The 7,500-nt window shown below is 47.6% G+C and overlaps 1 pseudogene; it reads left to right on the forward strand.

Moving 5' to 3' along the window:
* Positions 1-7,500, forward strand: part of LOC114553064 (mannan-binding lectin serine protease 1-like) — an 80,966-nt pseudogene that overhangs the window by 28,513 nt on the left and 44,953 nt on the right.

The following is a 7,500-nucleotide window of genomic DNA, read 5'->3' on the forward strand; positions in this document are numbered from 1 at the left end:
TGATCTGGTCTCTGGTCTGGTCTCTGATCTGGTCTCTGATCTGATCTGGTCTCTGATCTGATCTGGTCTCTGGTCTGGTCTCTGGTCTGGTCTCTGATCTGGTCTCTGATCTGATCTGGTCTCTGATCTGATCTGGTCTCTGAACTGGTCTCTGGTCTGATCTCTGATCTGGTCTCTGATCTGGTCTGGTCTCTGATCTGGTCTCTGATCTGATTTGGTCTCTGATCTGGTCTCTGGTCTGGTCTCTGATCTGGTCTCTGATCTGATCTGGTCTCTGATCTGGGCTCTGGTCTGGTCTCTGGTCTGGTCTCTGATCTGGTCTCTGGTCTGGTGTCTGGTCTGGTCTGGTCTGGTCTGGTCTGGTCTGGTCTCTGATCTGATCTGGTCTTGTCTCTGATCTGATCTGGTCTCTGATCTGGTCTCTGATCTGGTCTCTGATCTGATCTCTGATCTGGTCTCTGATCTGGTCTCTGATCTGATCTGGTCTGGTCTCTGATCTGGTCTCTGATCTGGTCTCTGGTCTGGTCTCTGATCTGATCTGATCTGGTCTCTGATCTGATCTGGTCTGGTCTGGTCTCTTATCTGATCTGGTCTGGTCTCTGATCTGGTCTCTGATCTGGTCTCTGATCTGGTCTCTGATCTGGTCTGGTCTCTGATCTGGTCTGGTCTCTGATCTTATCTGGTCTGGTCTGGTCTCTGATCTGATCTGGTCTGGTCTCTGATCTGGTCTCTGATCTGGTCTGGTCTCTGGTCTGGTCTCTGATCTGATCTGGTCTGGTCTCTGATCTGGTCTCTGATCTGGTCTCTGGTCTGGTCTCTGATCTGGTCTGATCTGGTCTCTGGTCTCTGGTCTTGTCTATTATCTGGTCTCTGATCTGGTCTCTGATCTGGTCTCTGGTCTGGTCTCTGGTCTGGTCTCTGTTCTGATCTGGTCTGGTCTCTGATCTGGTTCAGGTAACGGCTGGCAGCAGTGAGTTTGGTCCGTTCTGCGGGGACCGAGCTCCGGCCAACATTCAGACGGACAGCAACGTGGTCACGGTGGTCTTCATCAGTGACAACTCAGGAGATAACACAGGCTGGAGACTCACATACACATCTACAGGTAATACACACTATATACTACACACTTCACACAACACAACTCAGGAGATAACACAGGCTGGAGACGGTTGGGAGTGGTTGGGAATGGTTGGGAACGGTTGGGAGCGGTTGGGATCGGTTTGGAGTGGTTGGGAATGGTTGGGAGCGGTTGGGAACGGTTGGGAGCGGTTGGGAGCGGTTGGGAACGGTTGGGAGCGGTTGGGAGCGGTTGGGAACGGTTGGGAACGGTTGGGAGTGGTTGGGAGTGGTTGAAGGCGGTTGGGAGCGGTTGGGAACGGTTGGGAGCGGTTGGGAACGTTTGGGAACGGTTGGGAACGGTTGGGAGCGCTTTTGGGAACGGTTGGGAGCGGTTGGGAGCGGTTGGGAACGGTTGGGAACGTTGGGAACGGTTGGGAGTGGTTGGGAGTGGTTGAAGGCGGTTGGGAGCGGTTGGGAACGGTTGGGAGCGGTTGGGAGCGTTTGGGAGCGGTTGGGAGCGGTTGGGAGCGGTTGGGAACGGTTGGGAGCGGTTGGGAGCGGTTGGGAACGGTTGGGAACGGTTGGGAGCAGTTGGGAACGGTTGGGAGCGGTTGGGAGCGGTTGGGAGCGGTTGGAAACGGTTGGGAGCGGTTGGGAGCGGTTGGGTGCGGTTGGGTGCGGTTGGGAGCGGTCGGGAACGGTTGGGAGTGGTCGGGAACGGTTGGGAACGGTTGGGAATATGTTAATCTGGTAGCCGGCCGGTCTCCACCGGCACCGAGAGAGTGGAGAGAGAGGCAGGCTGGGCTGTGTCTCAAACCGCACACTTCCGTCAGTATACTGCTACTGGTCACTGACCACTTCCTGCCGTAGTGCCACTGTGGATGGTTAGTGTCTTCCCAAAATGAGCACTTGTGTTAAAACACTCACTGGAAATGACGAGCAGTCGGCTCACCTCCTCTGAAAATCTGAGTAAAATCTCTTAAACTGACCTTTGTTGATCTGAAATGAAGACAGATTCAGCAACTGATGTTTCGGTGAACTATTTTACTACAATATGAGATCAGATTCTGAACGAGCCGCCCGTTTTGCTCTGTTGTGAAACCCGGGAGCAGCCAGAACCATGTGACGCATTCGTCCAATCAGCTGCCGGTCTACGTCATTGGTCCCTCCCCTTTCCACTGCTTAGTCAAGATGGCGCCCGTTTAGTGCGTGTAGAGTCCATCGTTATACACTGAACTTTTTGGCCGTTTTTAGGGGAACATCCTGGTACTTTCTTGGTACTTTTACAGGCCCCCCTAACCCAAAGTCCAAAGTCCTTGCTGCGGCCTCATGATACAGGCTCCCAGGCTCAAACCAGGTGAATCAAATACATATGTTACAGCCTTTTGTCTAGTAAGACCGTGTTTTCGCTTTCACAGGGAACCACCATGCTAGTGAAATGTGTCGTTCAATATGCTGTACTTTTTGAACACAACCAATTACCCTCTCCACATGAACCCTTAGGTGCGCTATCTTCCTGTTGTCTTCCACGTCCTTCGCATCCAACTGACAGCAGCCTCGTGTGAAGGCGTGCGTTTTCACTTAAGCACACATCAGTCCAACACTGTCCCTGATGTCAAACCCACGATCCGCCAGCACCAAATCTCCAGGGAGCAGATGACTGAGAAGACCACAGTCCTTCGTCACTCACAGGACCACCCCACCCTAGCTTTAAGATTGGATGCCCTCTCTATGCCAGTCTCGAAACAGCCCACAATAACTGCTACACGATCCCCAAAAGCCTCCACAAACTGATGTGGCATGGTACCCGCAGACAATGCCTCTCTGGCCAGTGCACTAGTCACCAAACATTACTGCTATGGTCTCTCTGAAAGCAACTGAGACTGTCTTCCTGTCTAAGCCAAATAGATGTGCTACATGTTGAATTGGCAGGTTCAGCCTCAGCCGCATCAAAGGACCAAAAGGACCATCTGAAAAGATGAAAGTTTTCGACCAGTCTGCAGGCGTGGAAGGAGCTGTGCCAGCACACCCATCACAACAGCAAAGCAAGGCAGACCAGTGTAGTATTTCACCTTCATTTCATTGCCTTCAAGGAAGCTCTCATCAAAATTGTTCTTGGAGATCTCTTCCTTCAGTTGCCTGTTCTCCTCGGTTGATCTCAGCTTGCCTCTGCCCACAAAAGCTGCACTCTTGTCGTTCCCCAGAGTCAGAGGTTGTGTCATCGGCCATCGATGTGTCAATAGGTAGGTCATCGGTGTGTCCATAGCTAGGTCATCGGTGTGTCAACAGGTAGGTCATCGGTGTGTCAATAGCTAGGTCATCGGTGTGTCCATAGCTAGGTCATCGGTGTGTCAACAGGTAGCTCATCGATGTGTCAACAGGTAGGTCATCGGTGTGTCCATAGCTAGGTCATCGGTGTGTCAACAGGTAGGTCATCGGTGTGTCAACAAGTAGGTCTTCGGGGTGTCAATAGGTAGGCCATCGGTGTGTCAACAGGTAGGTCATCGGATGTGTCAATAGGTAGGCCATCGGTGTGTCAACAGGTAGGTCATCGGATGTGTCAATAGGTAGGTCATCGATGTGTCAACAGGTAGCTCATCGGTGTGTCAACAGGTAGCTCATCGGTGTGTCAATAGGTAGGCCATCGGTGTGTCAACAGGTAGGTCATCGGATGTGTCAACAGGTAGCTCATCGGTGTGTCAATAGGTAGGCCATCGGATGTGTCAATAGGTAGGTCATCGGATGTGTCAATAGGTAGGTCATCGGTGTGTCAATAGGTAGGCCATCGGTGTGTCAATAGGTACGCCATCGGTGTGTCAACAGGTAGCTCATCGGTGTGTCAACAGGTAGCTCATCGGTGTGTCAACAGGTAGCTCATCGGTGTGTCAATAGGTAGGCCATCGGATGTGTCAATAGGTAGGCCATCGGTGTGTCAACAGGTAGGTCATCGGATGTGTCAATAGGTAGGTCATCGGATGTGTCAATAGGTAGGTCATCGGATGTGTCAATAGGTAGGTCATCGGTGTGTCAATAGGTAGGTCATTGATGTGTCAACAGGTAGGTCATCGGATGTGTCAATAGGTAGGTCATCGGTGTGTCAATAGGTAGGCCATCGGTGTGTCAATAGGTACGCCATCGGTGTGTCAACAGGTAGGTCATCGATGTGTCAACAGGTAGGTCATCGGTGTGTCAATAGCTAGGTCATCGGTGTGTCAATAGGGAGGTCATCGGTGTGTCAACAGGTAGGTCATCGGTGTGTCAACAGGTAGGTCATCGGTGTGTCAACAGGTAGGTCATCGGTGTGTCAACAGGTAGGTCATCGATGTGTCAACAGGTAGCTCATCGATGTGTCAATAGCTAGGTCATCGGTGTGTCAATAGGTAGGCCATCGGTGTGTCAACAGGTAGGTCATCGGTGTGTCAACAGGTAGGTCATCGATGTGTCAACAGGTAGCTCATCGATGTGTCAACAGGTAGGTCATCGGTGTGTCAACAGGTAGGTCATCGATGTGTCAACAGGTAGGTCATCGGTGTGTCAATAGGTAGGCCATCGGTGTGTCAACAGGTAGGTCATCGGATGTGTCAATAGGTAGGTCATCGGTGTGTCAACAGGTAGGTCATCAGATGTGTCAATAGGTAGGTCATCGGATGTGTCAATAGGTAGGTCATCGGCTGTGTCAATAGGTAGGCCATCGGTGTGTCAATAGGTAGGCCATCGGTGTGTCAATAGGTAGGCCATCGGTGTGTCAACAGGTAGGTCATCGGTGTGTCAATAGGTAGGTCATCGGATGTGTCAATAGGTAGGCCATCGGTGTGTGTCAATAGGTAGGTCATCGGTGTGTCAACAGGTAGGTCATCGGTGTGTCAATAGGTAGGTCATCGATGTGTCAACAGGTAGGTCATCGGTGTGTCAATAGGTAGGTCATCGGATGTGTCAATAGGTAGGCCATCGGTGTGTCAATAGGTAGGTCATCGGCTGTGTCAATAGGTAGGCCATCGGTGTGTCAATAGGTAGGCCATCGGTGTGTCAATAGGTAGGCCATCGGTGTGTCAACAGGTAGGTCATCGGTGTGTCAATAGGTAGGTCATCGGATGTGTCAATAGGTAGGCCATCGGTGTGTCAATAGGTAGGTCATCGGTGTGTCAACAGGTAGGTCATCGGTGTGTCAATAGGTAGGTCATCGATGTGTCAACAGGTAGGTCATCAGATGTGTCAATAGGTGGGCCATCGGTGTGTAAATAGGTAGGTCATTGGTGTGTCAACAGGTGTGACACAGCAAGCATCATCAGATGTGTTGGCAGAAGGTGTGGTAAAGGGTGACACAGCTGCAGCTTGCTGCCGTTGAATCCTCCGCTGATATCTGTCAGATTTCCACTGATCCCTTTATCGAGACGGTGACCAGTCAGGGTCGCACTGCAACATTTCAAATGCTGGCTTACCTCAAAACAACAAAAACAGAATTCCTGTTATGTAGCTTGCAGCAATTGTGTGATTTACATTTACATGTATTTCATTTGGAAGATATATTTAAATCCAAAGAGTTATAAGAATATAATTACTTTAAGCAATTAACAATTAAACTACAGAGCTCCAGCTATATAATACTATGTAAGCTATTAATAATAAAGCATTTTAGCATTTTAACATTTAAGCGACAGAACTACAGCTTCAGCAACAGAATAACATTTAAGGTCCAGTGCAGAGGAGACAATAGCTAGAAATTACCACTGCATTTATGTGTCTATTGGCTGATGCTTTCTAGAAATATAAATTACAAATGATGCCATAGCCTGTCAGTATTACACTAACCTAGTCTAGCCACCAAAATCTAGATGAATGAACGAGGTAACATTGCTAATTGAGAATTGATATGCTGATTTGGCTAACAGCTACATGACTACATTTATATATTTAATAGCTTGCTCACAAAACACAGCAACTTAATTAGCTACTGCTTTATTCTGAACAGCAGAGCTTTAGTTAACTGCTAAATGAATACATCAAATGTAAATGTAGCTAGCTAATTCACTCTGGCAGCTGAACATCTATTGACCATGTCATAAAAATATCAGTTAGCCGTTAGCATTAGCCACGATGCTAATGGAGTTGACAACAAAGCAAAGCAAAAAGACCCCAGCTTTGATAATAATACCTTACCTTTGTGAAAGTGCCGTGAGCAGACAAGCATGTACTTGGAAATATTATGAAAGGTGATGGTTTTCCGCCGTACAGCGGCGATCCAAGCCATCCGATGCCTCTTTGTAATGTCAGACACCAGGTCTCCTTGTGTTTTTTTCCAAGTAGGAAAATGGTGAAAACTAACATTATTTATCAGCCGTTTGCCTTGTTGTTCACAATACAGCAATACTGAACCATTTCCTTAAAATAACCTAAATAAAACCTAATTCTCAAATGACCAACGTTTTAATTTCAATTGCTACTATCATGGATGTATTAAGAGAACTTCTATTCCCACAATGCATTGTGACGTGACGAAACGATCCCTAACTCTATAGAGCCAGCATATTTCCACCAGACTCCATGTAAATAATCAGGACTTTTAGCGTGTATAGAGCCAGCATATTTTCACCAGACTCCATGTAAATAATCAGGAGTTTTAGTGTGTATAGAGCCAGCATATCTCCCCAGACTTCATGTAAATAATCAGGACTTTTAGCATGTATAGAGCCAACATATCTCCACCACACTCCATGTAAATAATCTGGCCTTTTAGTGTATATAGAGCCAGCATATTTCCACCAGACTCCATGTAAATAATCAGGACTTTTAGTGTGTATAGAGCCAGCATATTTTCACCAGACTCCATGTAAATAATCAGGAGTTTTAGTGTGTATAGAGCCAGCATATCTCCACCAGACTCCATGTAAATAATCAGGACTTTTAGTGTGTATAGAGCCAGCATATTTTCACCAGACTCCATGTAAATAATCAGGACTTTTAGCGTGTATAGAGCCAACATATCTCCACCACACTCCATGTAAATAATCAGGACTTTTAGCGTGTATAGAGCCTGCATATCTCCACCAGACTCCATGTAAATAATCAGGACTTTTAGCGTGTATAGAGCCAGCATATTTCCACCAGACTCCATGTAAATAATCAGGACTTTTAGCGTGTATAGAGCCAGCATATCTCCACCAGACTCTATGTAAATAATCTGGACTTTTAGCGTGTATAGAGCCAGCATATCTCCACCAGACTCCATGTAAATAATCAGGACTTTTAGCGTGTATAGAGCCAACATATCTCCACCAGACTTCATGTAAATAATCAGGACTTTTAGCGTGTATAGAGCCAGCATATCTCCACCAGACTCCATGTAAATAATCTGGCCTTTTAGTGTATATAGAGCCAGCATATTTCCACCAGACTCCATGTAAATAATCAGGACTTTTAGTGTGTATAGAGCCAGCATATTTT

Source organism: Perca flavescens, chromosome 3 (assembly GCF_004354835.1).
Source record: "Perca flavescens isolate YP-PL-M2 chromosome 3, PFLA_1.0, whole genome shotgun sequence".
Taxonomy (NCBI): Eukaryota; Metazoa; Chordata; class Actinopteri; order Perciformes; family Percidae; genus Perca; species Perca flavescens.